The sequence below is a fragment of the Mandrillus leucophaeus genome, unplaced genomic scaffold (genome assembly GCF_000951045.1).
Source record: "Mandrillus leucophaeus isolate KB7577 unplaced genomic scaffold, Mleu.le_1.0 Scaffold204, whole genome shotgun sequence".
In the NCBI taxonomy this organism is placed as follows: Eukaryota; Metazoa; Chordata; class Mammalia; order Primates; family Cercopithecidae; genus Mandrillus; species Mandrillus leucophaeus.
In genome coordinates, this window is record NW_012102077.1 from 1,629,330 (window position 1) to 1,645,254 (window position 15,925).

At 40.6% G+C, this 15,925-nt stretch overlaps 1 protein-coding gene and 1 pseudogene across 2 annotated transcripts in view; one reads left to right on the forward strand and one right to left on the reverse strand.

Annotated features, from left to right (window-relative positions):
* Positions 1 to 706: 706 nt before the first annotated feature.
* On the reverse strand, positions 707 to 1,251 carry LOC105539375 (annotated as a pseudogene).
* Positions 1,252 to 6,871: 5,620 nt separating this feature from the next.
* The window catches only part of NAT2 (N-acetyltransferase 2 (arylamine N-acetyltransferase)), a 16,272-nt gene continuing 7,218 nt past the window's right edge, over positions 6,872 to 15,925 (forward strand). Inside the window, exon 1 of one of the 2 annotated variants that reach the window (XM_011979613.1) lies at positions 6,872 to 7,111. The gene's annotated coding sequence lies outside the window, so the exon portion shown is untranslated. Of the gene's footprint in view, positions 7,112 to 8,456; positions 8,552 to 15,925 lie in introns of those variants that run through there. The other variant, XM_011979612.1, reaches the window with a different exon arrangement.

Below are 15,925 nucleotides of genomic sequence, written 5' to 3' on the forward strand. Positions count from 1 at the left end.
CTTTGGTTTGGAGGATCTAACTTAATTTTTCTCTCACCAACCAAGAAGCAGCATCGATAATTTTTATCCCTCAAACTTGGCCCTTACATTCTCACATTCCCATCTCTTCTGTGATAATGGCTGGGCCTAGAGGGAAGGTGCTTACACAGTTTTAGCAGTGGAGCATTAGCAATGAACATAGATCAGGCTCAGTGGACTGTGAATGGTTTTTAAGTTTCAGAGATAACAGGTAGAGAGGAGAAAGGTAATTTTTGTTGTTTTACCCAATTTTGTAAGCCATGCATAGAATTAGCAATGTTTTAAACAAAAAGGACATAAGTGCTGCCTAGCTCTGACAATGAAAGGAAAAGGACACTCACAGGTATCTGGACAATTCAAAACTATCTAGCATTAAGGCATAAAACAAAGTATATTAATTCAGATGAAGGAAAAATCACTAAATCAATAGTTAACAATTTAACTGGCCCAGTGTCGTATGAAAGCAGTTTATTTTGACGGTCATCTTCTCCCATGTCTGAAGATGAGGCTTTGGTTAATTTGAATTTAGTGCCAGATACCAGGGTTGATATTTAAGATTCAATAGAAGTCAAGTGCTCCCTTTTAGATGAGACAGGTGTACCCAGGGGTCAAAGCCTCGTAATTTAACAGCGCAAAGATTAGTTAATGGGATTTGATAAAGATCTTTTTTTTTTTTTTTTTTCTGGTAGCATTAGAGTTCATTCTAATGTGCCTTAATATAGGTGCTGGGGCTTGCCCACAGTGCTTTTGATATATAAGGCCCAGACATTCTTCCAGTTTTTCTTGAGCAATGACACCAGGAAGTTGACAGCCAGGTGAATGTTTTACACAAACTCATCGTCTGTCATCTTCACATGGCCAACAGCCACAGCCAGACATAACACTTTCTTCATATGGAACTTGATTGTGGGCTTGGCCTCATCCCCTTTGGCCACCATGTTTTGTTTTCGTTGTGTGTGAGCAGAGAAGGGAACTCTCCTCCTTTATTTAGGCTTGGGCCGAGGATTCGTGGGATCTGCTTGATCAGAGACTCTGAAGCCAAAAATGCATCATACTTCTTGGCCAGCTTTTTGACCAGTTTATTCTCATTTGAGTTTTTTCATCATCTTGATGTTCATGTCGGGGATACCCATGGCCTTGGCCTCATCACAGTGCTGCTGGTCCCCCAGGGAACACAGCGAGAACTTGGGGTGGGGAGTGGACCTAAGCCTGAGAAGCAATTTGTCCTTCTGGGGGTCACAGTTCTTCAAGGTGATCTGCAACTCCACTGTCTCCAAAGATGCTTGTGCTGCTTCCTGTGCAGGACTTTCTGCACTGCCTGGTACAGTGTCGCCAGAGACTCCGTTGCTCATGGCTTCTCACGCAGCACTAACCAGAAAAGAGCAAGACCTCCTTTTAACGGAGGGAATCTCTCAAATGATATCTAATCATCCAGCTGAAGGTGGTGATATTGGAGTTTATGACTTATTTGGAAGCTGTAGAAAGATTTTATAACCTCAGGGTGATTCGTTTTTATAATTTTGGGGGTGCGGTCATTACAATCCTTGTCTCTTTGGAGAGTCAAAACACTTTTATGTACAGGTTTATTATTATTCACGTGCCACCAAAATTCATCTGAGTTTAATCAATTTGCGTTCATGTTGATTGCCTATAGATTTGGATTTAATTCTTCCATCATAGTTTGTATCTTCCATTCACCTCACTTAGTTCCTAGGTTTTATTCTTTCTCTCTGCCCTCCTGCTGGATTGAGATCTTTCCATCTCATTCCATGTGTTTCCCTTTTAGTTTATACCGTTTCTCTCTTTTGGTGGTTATCTTAGAACATGCATATTTAATTCTAATTTTTACTCCTTACATATAAAAACCTGAGAATAATTCAATTCCAGACACTTCTATAACTTACATATCATATTGTCCAATATTCTAGATATACCTTGATTTGTAAGCCTACAAATTACAAAACGCTGTTTTACACCAGCATTGACCAATAACCTTCTTTGATATATAAATGTTCGGTATCTGTGCTATCCAATGTGTTAATCACTAGGGCCACTGAGCACTTAAAATGTGGCTAATACAACCCAGGAACTGAATACTCAATTTAATTAATTCAATTTATTGATAATTCATTTGCTCTCTTGCTGTGGCTGGAGTGCAGTGGTATGATCTTGGCTCACTGCAACCTCTGCCTCCCAGGTTTGTGATTCTCCTGCCTCAGCCCCCCCCCCTCCAGTAGCTGTGATTACAGGTGGCCGGCTGTATTTTGCACATTTAGTGGAGATGGGTTTCACCACGTTTGCCAGGCTGGTCTCAAACTCCCAACTTCAAGTTGATCTCCCTGCCTTGGCCTCCTAAAGTGTTGAGATTACAGGCATGAGTCGCTGTGCCCGGCCAAGTTTATTTAATTTAAATAGCCACTGATGGCTGCTGCCTACCAAAATGAAGACCAGTTTCATGCAATGGGCATGTTTAGATTCAAAACATCCCCCTTGTCTGTGCTTACCATTTCTTTGTAAAATCATCTTCCTTCTTAAGTTTCATTTTCTTAAGAGATAGCATGACATGAAGGGATTTTTTTCAGCAAGCAAAAATAATTAACAATTGACACTCAAAGTGAAAAATATTTACAGGGGTAGTGAATTCTAGACCTCTCGTTTCCTCAGCAGTTTTCATTTTTCCAGCTTTCATTGTTGCTGTTGAGAAATCAGCTGTCAATCTGTCTTCCTGTTTTTATGATCTACAGTGACGTGTAGATACCCCAAGGTGTGTGTTGTTTCCAACAACTTACTTGGAAGTTGCTGAAAGTTGTGTCACTTTCATTCCTCCAGCAAACAGATTCAGAGACTAAGTGAGGAGTGTAAAAAGGCTATCAAGGGCTAACACCTGTGAAAGACAAGGGCAGGAAGCAGAATGGTACCAGGAGAGCCTCACAACATGATGCAGAACGGACAGTCTCAAATAACTCACAGGGAACCCTGGAGCAGTCTGCCTATTACAGAAGAAGTGCTTAGTCACTGGCTGGAGGCCACCCACGCAGTGCATGTCCTTAGCTCAATGGCTGAGGCAGATGCAGAAGGCAATGGTCTGGACTGTCAACAGTCTACACTCCTTGCAGCTGAACAGCCAGTTATTTCTCAAAAAAGATCAAGAGGTGCATCTCCATGGCTGCCACAGGTTTTCCAAATCTCTAAGACTGTTCTCTTTCACCAAGCTGGGAAAATCTGAGCCCAGCCATCTCATTTCCCACCAACCCAGTCATTTGTTAAAAAAATAACGAATCTATCAAGCATTTTCAGTTCAGCCACACCAGACAGGCTTCTGAGAACATCTAGCATGCTACATTATCAATTCGAAGTCTGTTTTAAATTGTGTACCATGGGAAAATTACCCATTTTATTAAATATTTAGGGAGTGAGGGGCCTCATGTCTGAACAACTGCTCAATAACAGTGATTTCCTCACTCCAAGACACTTAGAAAACACCAGCCACACTGGACCACTTCTGCAGCAAAGCACTCACCTGGGACAGAAGCCATCTGACATCTGCTATCTCTTCTCACCCCTACCTCTCTCATTAGGTAACAGCAAAGCTCCCTCTACCCCCACCCAGCTCCACCCTCTGCCAGGAAACTTTTCCTCCCTGACTCCAGGAGGGTAGCGAGGCATGTCAGTCACTGCCCCACAATTGGAGCCAGCAACTGGTTCAGAGGTGGCCATGTGGCCCAACTCACATCCATGATCTGGAAAGGTACAGCTCCCTTCCACTCTTTGAATTCTGAGCTGTAAAATGCTTCCCCGGGCTACTAAGAAAGAGAAAAGAAAGAGACTCAAACAGGCAGAAGCCAAGAGAGTAGAGAAGGCCATGGTGTTCTGTCCCGGACACACGGTGCCTGGATGGGCTCCAGCTTCTCCCGAGTGCCAGGTGCGCATGCACCCCAGGGGTTGTCCTCCCTTCCAGTGAGTTTTGGACTAATGCGGATAATCAGCAAAAGACATTCTCTTCCTGTCCGGTGGCCCCTGTGAACACAGGCAGGGGAAGAAGGCCTGCGACTTTCTCACCACAAACTCCTCCCACCCACCCCTACCAACGTTCCTCTTCCCTGAGTCTGCAAACCTCTGGGAAGCTCTCAGGCCTCACCGAGAAGACTGGAGGACTGGATCTGGTTCACTCTTTCTCTGGAGTCTGAAGGATCTGCGCCCTGCGTTCAAGGACTCAGATGAACAAGACTGTCCCTTTCACGTGGAGAAGCCGAGTTCCACAGAGGTTGCGGGAGGAGCCGGCATCACACAACGACTCGGAGGGGCGCCTCGAGACTCCCAGGACAGAGACGGCAGCCCCAGGTGGGAAAGGCCCAGGCCAGGGACACGCCGGACCTGAGGTGGGGGAAGGGAGGAGCCCTCAGGCGCCCCCACGAGGCCGGCGCGCTCCGGGTCCTAGACGGGATCGCACGCTCCTTGCGGGCCCCGTGCAGGGAGCGCGGGACGCTGGCCGCCTTCTTCCTGCGCAGGTTCTGGCGCCGCTGCTTCTTCACCTTGTCCGCCCAGCGCTGCCCCAGCTGGCGCCGCCGCCACCGCTCCAGCACTTCTCCTTGCGCCTCAGGCTTCTATGGGAGGCGCTGGGGGTTCCGGATTGTTGCGCCATCCGCCTGGTTCGGCAGGTCTCTCCGCTGCCGCTTCACGTTGGCCTCCAGCTCTCGCGCCTTCCGCTGGTCTCGTCCCCGGAGTTCAGCAGCGTCCGGGCTTCCTCCCTTTCGGCTGCGCAACGCTCCCCTTCACCTCCTGCCTCTTCCTCCTCTTTGCGGCTTGCTGGCCGGCTCGTGGTCACTCACTTCCACCTTGTGGACTACCAGCCCCGACGGCTCTTGCGGCTCCTGGCAGGCCACCTCGGGGGTGGGCTTGGTCGCCGCCCTGTCCCTCGCCCTCTCACTTTGGCCTTTTCTGTATTCGCTTTTGCCGCAGTTCCTTCGCTGCTTCTTCCGGTCCGCTTCTTCTCTCGTCGCCTTTTCTCCAAAGCGCTTGGCCTCAGCTCCTTAGCATTGTTCTGGCCCCGGGCCTTCTGTATTTTCTTCTGGAGTCGCAGTGGTTTTAATGTATGGGGAAAAGAGAAACATTCTATAGTCCTTTGATGAGGTCACTATCTTCTAGTGAGCTTTTGTCCTGGGATATGACCTTCGAAAGTGCTTCTCAGCATCCATTCCTCCGTCCCCTCCACTTAGGTGAAACAGGAATGCTAGAGGGGTTGGGCTGAATGTTTCTCTTACCTCACTTCAGTTAAGCCCTTGTAATTTCCCTTGAGGGAGGGAGGACCAGAATGTTCTGGACTTTTCTCCACCTTCTGCTAGGAGCATGAAGAGACTATTCACAGCATTCGCAGTGAGAACTTGGTGGGGATCTGGGAGAAAAAACACAAAAGTGTAAAGACCCCATGAGACTGAGCACCCAAGAACTTTAAACTCTCAAGCTTGTCTGCACTGAGCCTCAACAATTCATGAATTATTACATGTTCCTAAAAATACTGGCTTCATCTGTGGTCTTCTAAACCTGGGCTTTAGTTTCTAGAATTGAGAATAAATTGCGATTATCTGTCTTTATCTGTCTGTTTTCAGGACAGCACTTTGCTCTGTGACTTCAATTCTGTCATGGATTTCAGAAGATTTATTTTCAGTTTGTTTAGTTTTCTCATTGATGAGAAGATGGGAGGGATAATCCCAAACTTTACTTGTTAAAGTGAAAACCAGAAGTTATGCTAAATGTTAAAATAGATAATAAGCATAAAACAAAACAAAACAAAATTAGCTTGGATATAGAGCCCTTCTTCAGAGAAGATCAGGAAAGGAAGAACATTTATTTCTCTGCAAAAGTGTAAGTTTTGTTGTTGTTATTAGCAAGGAAACAGAGTCAATTATCAAACTTCAGAATCTTGACACAGAAGTGAGTTAGCACTTGTTAGAATCTTTAAACTAGACATAACTAACTCTAATGCTTTTCTTTGAAGACACAAACAACATGCTTTCTACTTGTATAAGTCACAGTGAAGAAGGAGCTTTTCTTTATGGTATCACTGTTGTTACCCAGCCCATCTCTGTATCTCTTACTTGTATGGTGAGGAAGTGCTCAGTGACAGCTCAGGTATTCCCCAATTCTCCTCTTCTTCCACATGCAAAACTTTGATGAAGTAAAATTTTGGCTTGAGTCTTGATGAGCACCGTGTGGGAGGCTCTAGGGTATTGTCAAGCTCTCAGACATCTCAAACCCCCAGCCTCAGGTGTTTCTGCCCTTAGACACCAGGATTCTTGACTCTGGTCTTACTCTCCCTTAGTCACAAGTCTCCTCATCTCATAGTTTCCCATGACGATTCTTGCTGGACATCCTGAAGAATTTCAGTCACAATGACAATAATTAGAGGCAATCTCAGATTTATACATGTGCCAATCTGGATGGTAACATTTTAATTCCAGGCATCAAGTTTCCAACAATCAAGGAGAAAAATGACCATAATCCATTGAAAATTCCTCTCCCATACACTGTCAAAAATGGTCCAGATCACAATCCTACATGCTGGAATTACTTCCTCTGCCCGTCTCATCCCCATCTTGGCCAAAGGTTTTCCAGCAAGATCTGAATTTTAATCCATCTCTCTTCGCCTGTGTGTCCTGACTAATTTGGCAGAAGGAGTTCTTTCTTAAAACCTTGCCATTTAACTCACAAATGGAAATGTGAAGGGTCAATAGGTATGTGAAGAACCTATTCACCCCTATTCACTGGGAATCAGAGAAGTGAAAATGAAAAGAACCCTGAGCTATCATCTTAGATACATAAAACTGTCAAACGTTTGAAGGTGACTAACACCAAGTGTCAATCAGGATATGAGGAAAGTAGGAATTCTTCTACACAAAAGGAAAGAAATCTGGCAGTGCCAAAAGAAAAATAAAGTACATCTATGATCTGCCCCTCCACAGATCCCTTTCCTAATATGTATATCCCAGTGATGCTCTGCTAATCTACAGGGGATGTCTAGAAAGGTATTCATCACATCAGTGTTGATAATAACCAGGAGGAGGAGGCAATCAAATGTCCTTCACAAGTGGAACTGGTAAGTTAAAAAGACTTAGGTTGGGTTTCTCTAAAACCAGGCCCCAAGACAAAGATTTGTATTCCAGTGGCTTATTTTGATTTAGAAGATGATTTAAGGAATCACCAGTGCGGGAGTGAAACAGTGAACCCAGGACACCTTGAGAAACAATAAAAAGGTGCATTGTTGGCAGGTTGCCTGTGAAGAAAGGGAGCATAATCCCAGTAGACAACACCAGGAGGCAGTTTTGTACATGCCTAAGAATAATCCCACCTTAGCATGTAGAAAGCAAGGATATTTACTCTCCAATTCCTGTCTTCTAGGCTGAGTGGTGGTCCCAGGTGCATTAATTTGCAGTTCATCTGCCCAAGCACAGGCCAAAAGAAAGCCTTCCCACAGAGAGTCCCAAGTTCATGTGGCAGGACACCAGAGGTATGTAGTGGAACAGTAGGGGCTGAAGACAACAATTACCTCATGAAAACTACAGATCTCACTCATATGTGGAATCTAAAATAACTGATCTCATAGAAATTAAGAGTAGAATAGTTAGAGTAGTAGAAAGTTAAAAGTTGTTACTGGAGACTGGAGAGAAAAGGGTATGGAAGCTAGAAAAAAAGGAAGGATTTTGAATGTTCTCATTACAAAGCGATGATAAATGTTTGAGGTGACAGATATGCTAATTACCAGGATTTGATCTTTACACAATGTATGCATGAATCAGAACATCACTCTACCAAATAAATATATACAACTGTTACGTGTCAAAAAACATTATATACAATGTTAATATTTTATATTAATGTAAATAAAAATTTACATTCGTATTAATGTAAATTAAAAAGCAGCAACAAAGCCATATGATACATGTGACACTTATGCCACATGCATCGAGTTATTTCAGACACATTGTGTGGTACCTTTGGGTAAAGAAGCAGATGAGAGTGAGGATGAGATATGAAAAGAGGCAGAAGAAAACGAGAGGCCTTATAGGAATTGATGAAGAAAGAGTGCCATAATCTGAGTGTGTGACTAAAACCTTTCATCTTCCTCTTCTGCCTCTTCCAAGTTACTGGTTCTGCTTTTCCCCTTGACCTGTTTCAAGCTCTCACCTTCCATATCACACATGGGAAGTCTGGCATCAGACTTCCAGAGAGCAAGAACTAGGTGAAATACAAGGGCACAGCTCTCCTAGCCTGTGGCATGGGTGTCATCAGATAATATAATTATCCACACCATTTTTAATGAAAAGATTTGCATAAGAGATTCACAGAGGCAACCTGAGGCCCTGAAACTACATTTCCCAGAGATCCCTGAGGTGATCCTAACTAGACTCTGGGGTCAAGGTGATACAGAATTCCAGTGAGATCACTTCCCTTGCAGACTTTGGAAGGGAGATCACTTTATTACAGACCTTGGAAGCAAGAGGATTGCATTCAGCCTAGTTCCTGGTTGCTGGCCAAAGTAAGTAGAACTTTGAAAGTAATTTGCAGTGTACTTTGAAATTGGGGTATAAATCAAAAATAAAATCAAGTCCTCCTACTGACTGAATGGATCCCCTCTTGTCCTAGGCGACCCCAGAGAAACTTGGAAAACTAAATTCCAGGCCATAATGGAAAGGGAGGTCAGACACACCTCATTATACACACTCCCTTTCGGAGTTCAGGCACAACTGACCAGCATTAACATTGAAATAGTGATCATAAGACTGGCAAAATGGACTCTTTGTGGGAGTAAGATACCAAATTCCAATATGACTCTGGTTTGGCATCACATGACAATAGCAGACTTTGAAGGAAATCAATATATTTAATCCTCAAATTATATTTCTTTGACATATATTGAAATGATCTTGCAAAATCATCTTTTGTGGGGAAATTTGCCTGTTTCTGGCTCTGCTCTGATTGAGGAGAGATTAAATGAGAGTCTGCCACCTTAAAAATTTGAAAAGAGATATTTACCATCTGTTTTCTCTAAGGCTGCTAGCTGGAGGTTTCGTCTATATGACATGAACCATGGTTCCCACAACCCCCTTTAACTCAAGCATTTCATTATACTTCAGGGAGGAGACTACCCCTCATATTGTCTTTTGCCCAATTTCTGCCTCCAAAGAAAGAAGTAAAAACTAAAAGGCAGAAATGAAATCCACAAGCAGACAGCCTGGTGCCATACCCTGGACCTGCTAGTTAAAGATTGATCCCTGACCTAATTGGTTATGTTATCTATAGATTACAGATTATAGAAAAGCACTGTGAAAATTCCTGCCCTGTTTTGTTCCATTCTAATTACTGGTGCATGCAGCCCCCAGTCACTTACCCCCTGCTTGCTCAATCGATCATGACCCTCTCACACGGACCTCCTTAGAGTTGTGAGCCCTTAAAAGGGACAGGAATTGCTCACTCAGGGAGCTCAGTTGTTGGAGACGGGAGTCTTGCCAAAGCTCCCAACTGAATAAAGCCCTTCCTTCTTTAACTCTGCATCTGAGGGGTTTTGTCTATGGCCTGTCCTGCCACATACTGATTGCAAGTCTTCAGACAAAGCTTAACTCTTTCAACCAATTGCCAATCAGAAAATCTTTGAATCCACCTTTGTCCTATAAACTCTCCTACTTCAAGATGTATCAGATTTTCAGGCAGAGCCAATGTATACCTTAAGTGGTGGCCATAGGCTGTTGGCCCCCTAAAGCTTCACTAAAAATCACTCACATGGGACAGATTGATTAATAGGGGAAAGGGAATACAAATTTATTTAATGTATATACATGGTCTATTAGCTAGGGCCCTTTAGAGGGCCAGAACTAATAGGATTGATGTATATATAAAGAGGAGTTTATTAAGGAGTAGTGAGTCACATGATCAGAAGGTGAAGTCCCACAGTAAGCCATCTGCAAGCTGAGGAGCAAGGAAGCCAGTCCGAGTCCCAAAACCTCAAAAGTAGGGAAACCAACAGTGAAGCCTTCAGTCTGTTGTCCAAGGTCCAAGAGTCAAAAAGCTGAAGAACTTGGAGTATGATGTTCAAGGGCAGGAAGCATCCAGCACAGGAGAAAGATGTAGGCTGGAAGACTAAGCCAGTCTAGTCTTTCCACATTCTTCTGCCTGCTTTCATTCTGGCTGTGCTGGCAGCTGATTAGATTGTGCCTACCCAGAATGAGGGTGGGTCTCCTTTTCCCAGTCCACTGACTCAAATGTTAATTTCCTTTGGCAACACCCTCACAGACACACCCAGGAACAATACTTTGCATCCTTCAGTCCAATCAAGTTGACACTCAGTATTAACCACCACACTCGGGGAACATGAGAATGAAGACCCAACTTCCCAATAAGTTACAGAAATTCATGTACTATTGTGAGGCCACAGTAAAGAGTGGAGACTCAAAGCATGGCCAGAAACAGGTAAATTAGTTTTACTGGCAACACAGGTTAAGAGAGAGAGGAAGGAATAAACTTGGCTAGCAAAGGTGCCCTTGTTATGCAGACGAACCTTTTCTCATAAACAATAGATGGTAAATGTTTCTATCCAGATCTTTAAAGGTGTCAGACTCTCAATCTCTCTGGATCCTGGGAAAGGCTTAGAAAGGGGAGGGGGCATGGCTGCATTAATGGACATTGTCCATAGACGCAAATTTTCCTCAGTTAAGACAGTTTTGCAATGCTACTTCTGCTTGTTGGCCAGTGGCAACCATTTTTAAATATGTCAAAGAAATATATTCGAGGGTAAAATATTTTGATTTTCTTCAGTCTCCACTTTGAAATTTAAAACAAGTTTCACATACTAAAAGCCAAGGTAATAGCTTTGGAGAGATTTGGGTTAGAAGTATTTAGATAGAGACAGTCACAGCAGTGGAAAAACAAATTCAGGATAAATATAAATGAGCAAATTTAAATATATCATTCCATATCTTCTTTAGGCAGTCTCTTGGTTTTGAGGCGAGATCATTTCAGTTAAATAGCTATGTCCCATTCCAGGAGGTGGCACTGCAAATGGTTTAGGCCTCTAGACATAATGTGGGCAATCAGATTTCTAGTAGGAGGCATTTCTATAGAAACAGAAAAAAATAATAAAGGTTAATATCTGGAGTAGTCTATCTATAGACTAGCTTTTCTACAATCTCTGAGGCATCTTCATATTGCAGTGGCAATCTTCCAGATTTTTCTGGAAGTTCAAACCAGGTGTTCAAGTGAACTTTCTGAGAAGACCTCGCATCAGCAGGTGTACATGAAGGTTGTTTATAAGTTACTGTTATTTTCTCCAGATACCTTCACTTTGCAAGACTTTAAGAAAACCCCAGTTTTAATTTCTAGTGAATTCAAGTAAGAAAAATGGGAGAAAACATTGAAAATGTTACTTTGGAGACTTATAGCCAGGAAAAAATTCAGGATTTGGTCTAAATTGTAAAAAATAATAAAAACTGAAAAAACAATGGACAAGGCCAGAAGATAATAAGATAATAAGATATACTACAGTTTTTGAAGTATAATTTTTCTGCTTCCAATTCTTCAATTTTATGAAAGACATAGTAGAACTGATTTATTTGCAAAATAGGTTTTGTTACTATACTTGGTCTGATTATTTGCATCAAGTGCAGCAAGAATAGATATGCACTGTATAGGGTCCTTTTTAAAAAATGACTTTGCTGGAACATTCTTTTTTGTAAAGAATCTCAGGTTAGACCTCTTAAAAGCATCCTGAGCCCAACTAAGGATTTATCTGTTTCTACGAGATACCTGTATGAATTGAGTGAATTCTCTCTCAAGATTCCAAAATAACTTGGGGTTCCTGGGCCTATCAGAATGTGACCTTCTTTTACCCATTACAGGCCAGAAACCTGTGAAGGACCCTGTAATGGAACTGCATAGACAAGGTGTGAGGCCAGTTTTATCCACAGGCCTATTATCAGCTTTGTAAAATCAATGTCAATTTCTTAAAAATATACCATTCCAGGCAAATCCTTGACTTTTGTCTCCACTTGTGTCCTGTTAAAAAAGAGAACAGATTCTAATTGAATTTATGCAAATAATTATATTCCCATAAATTAGCAATAATCACTGAGTTTCCAAATTTCAGAGAAATCAGGCAGATAAAAGGAAATATGCTTCAAATTTTGCCCACAAGAGTATACTTTACACAAATATTAAAGGCTGTAAATATCTAAAAAGAAAAAAATTTTCTTGACTCTGAAAAACAAACAAAAGTAGCAATGTTTCAACAAAACCCATGAAAAGGTTATTTCAGTCTTCTATTAGTTCTGTCCATGCAGTTAACTCCTATTCTGTTAGATATTGGGTCAGCAATCCTCATGAATATATTAGTCTCCATCAGAGTCCTGGGAGTTTTTTTTTTCTCTATACCAGTGGCACAGTCTCCAAAGTTATCATAAAGCTTCATTCAAGAGCACCCCTTAGAGTCCTAAGCTAATTGCAAACCACCTTTTTAAAAGGATCAAAGGAGAACAACTGTGAATGACAGAAGTCTTAGGACAGCCATGATCAAGGACACACTTGAGAAGGAAATTTGGTTATTTCTGTGGCATATAACAATTTAACATAGTAATTATAAATACTAATAACATATATGAAGACATCAGAATGATAGGAATATCCCACGATTTTGAAAAACATAGTAGTAATAGGTTTAATATAAATGTAGCTGTAATAAAGTTGAACACCATTTCATATCTGACAATGTTTCCTATATGATTTTAACATGCCAAATATACCGAATGTGTCTGTTTTTGGCTGCAGGGGACTTACTATTGAAAAAGATAATGAGGTCAACAAGACTGAATTTAGAATTGGATTTTAGAAAGTTTGATTTTCTTCAGTCCCCACTTTGAAACTTAAAACAAGTTTCACATATTAAAAGCCGAGGCAATCGCTTTGGAGAGATTTTGATTAGAGTTATTTAGATAGAGACAGATATAGTGGTGGAAAAACAAATTACAATCACCAAACAGGTCATTGTAAAATAAGTCATTCATTTAAGCAAAGTGATAACTCAAAGACTTCAAAAAGTAAAAACCTTCACTCTTTGAGAGAAAAGACTCACTTTCACAAACAATAAGACCTAATAAAGACAGCATGAGGCCAACTAAATTTGTCTCTCTTCCTCAACCCCTCTTCTTTCTTTTTTTTTTTTCTCAAAAGGTAAGCAAAAATCTTTCACTATCTCTCAATATTAAAAGAAAATGGTATTCAAGAGAAATCTAAATTTTACCATTGCATAACTTATTATTAATGCTAAAGTTCACATTAATAAAATCTTACAAACAAATCTATTTAATTTTAATTAGTTGTAACACAAGGTAAGATTTTTATAAATCTTTTACGAGATTTTATAGTTTTCTATAAAAGAGCATATTAGTACTCTAACAAAACCCTGATATTTTGACATAAGGGCCTAGATTCTGGCCCTGCATTAGTGTGCTTTTTATTTTAAGGTTTAATTTATACAAAAATTAAATAATTCCTTTCAAATTTTAGCCAGCTGGCTTACATATAGAATTCCTTTTACAAGATCAAGTTTTCATAAATATTTAGTTTTGTCCGTATATTTAACTTAAAACAATCTTTAAAATCTAAAAACCTTTTTTTTTTTTTTTTTTTGAGATGGCATCTCGCTCTGTCACCCAGGCTGGAGTGCAGTGGCGTAATCTTGGCTCGCTGCAACCTCTGCCTCCAGGGTTCAAGCGATTCTCCTGCCTCAGCCTCATGAGTAGCTGGGATTACAGCTGCGCACCACCACACCCGGCTAATTTTTGTATTTTTAGTAGAGACGGGGTTTCACCACGTTGGTCAGGCTGGTCTCCAACTCCTGACCTCATGATCTGCCCACCTCGGCCTCCCAAAGTGCTGAGATGACAGGCATGAGCCACTGCGCCCAGCTTGTAATTTTTTAAATAGATAAGACTAGCTTAATATTATTGGTTTCATAAAAACAACTAAATCCTGAGCTATCTGGAAAAACAAATATGTTTAACATTAAGGTTTATACTTGGGTGAACACCTGATATTCACAGGCTATAAAATGGTTAGCAAGGAAATAACTTTAAATGTGACTAGTTTTGTCTAATGTCACAGTTCTCAAAGTAATCTAGGTAAACTGCTAACAATGAATAAACTGAATAAATATAAATGGGAGTGATAAATGCTTGTTGGTTAACTTTTATAAAATTTAAAATCTTAAACTTGTTTTGGATTAAAGAATAGGTACTCATTAATAGTTTGGCTCATTTCCAATTAAGTAGAGATATGGAGAAACATGCCTATACATTGTAGAGTGATTTCATCTATAAAGTGCTGATACCTGATATGCAGTGTAGGATTTCGTATTTCCTAGGTTTAAGGTTACTAAAAATAAAACTTCCACTTAATATATAATTCTGTATATAAAGTCTGTGAAAGACATGTTTTTGATGAAAAAAGAAAATATAAGACAAATAGAAAAATGTATTCTCATTAAAAAGAAAATAATTTTTGTCTAATTCAAAGGTTATTTATGCAACAAAGTAAAAAGGAACCAGTAAGTAGGGGAGAGAGATATAAAGAAAGTTATAGATAATAAAGATGCATTTGTGATAAGAGAGATTAAAAAGAAAAGATAATTATTTTGTATGAAAAATAATTTTATATAGTAAATTCTTTTTTCTGAAGATGACTGTTTAAGAAAGAGTGAAATTTAGGATACAACATAAAGTCCAGTCATGTTGTAAGTGGCATGTGTATAATCAAATCCATAAAAGAAATTTTGTCTGTGGTTATGTTGGCTTTAATTAAAATTGAATTATTTATAGTTGTCTTTCTGGAAACTGAGTTTTGACCAAAAAAACACAATACAAAACCAAAACATTGGTTAGAACTATAAGGGTTTCTTAAAGTATTGAATTGCTCTTCATTAAATTCCAAGAAATTTTAATGTTTAATGCTATTTTTTTCTTTTTGAAACTTCTCAGACTGATATCTCAGAAGTCAACTTCTGGTGTATCCTGCTGCTTTCAGCCTTTTCTTCATTTGAGAACAGCTGGGATGTTAACTCTCTCTTTCAACTTTTTGCTGGCTCTGGCAACTTTTTTTTCTTCAGGTCTAAATCTGTTGCTATAGCCTGATGCTGAAGTGTTTCATCTTAAAGCTTCAAAAAACCAATGTTTTCTTCCATTATAACTTAATTCTGTGCTGTTGGCTTTTCTTCCTATGAGTGAGGGCCAGAAACCCTCTGAAGGATTACAGAAAAATCAGCTCACAAAAGATAGATCAGTTGAAGAGAAGGCATGCAGATTTGTTTGGAGTGTGTATTCTGGAGTCTTCAGAATAAAGACCCAAACACACAAGGGAAATTGTCCTTTTTATGCTTAGATGCAACAAGGTATGGGCACATATAAAAATATGATTGAACCAAAAGGCATAACCTAACGCTAATAGACTGGGGAAACCCAGCAAGGCCTGTCTGTCTAGATTCCTCTTGACCTCTCTGAGCATGTACTCCTTCCTTCTGGGTATAGGGATCTTATGATCTATGGGATCTTATGATCTATGATCCAACAAGGTAGGTTGGATAATTTCTTTATGGCTAATTCATACACAGAAAGGGAGAGGGCAAATTAGAGTAATATTTTTAGGCTTTATGGCTGGTTTTGAGAAAAAGGAGTTCTGATTTCCAGGTTCTGCCTTGGGGGAAGGAGATTCTAGTGTGTATGGCCAGCGTCGAGGAATAATGGGACTGAGAGACAGGAGGCCAGGAGAAGCCCAAAGAAAAACTGACTTCCGAAGCTTTTACCTTGGGGCACTGTCTTCTGAGCTACAACGACGTATATTTAAAGTCTTCAACAAAACCAGGAAACTTCTT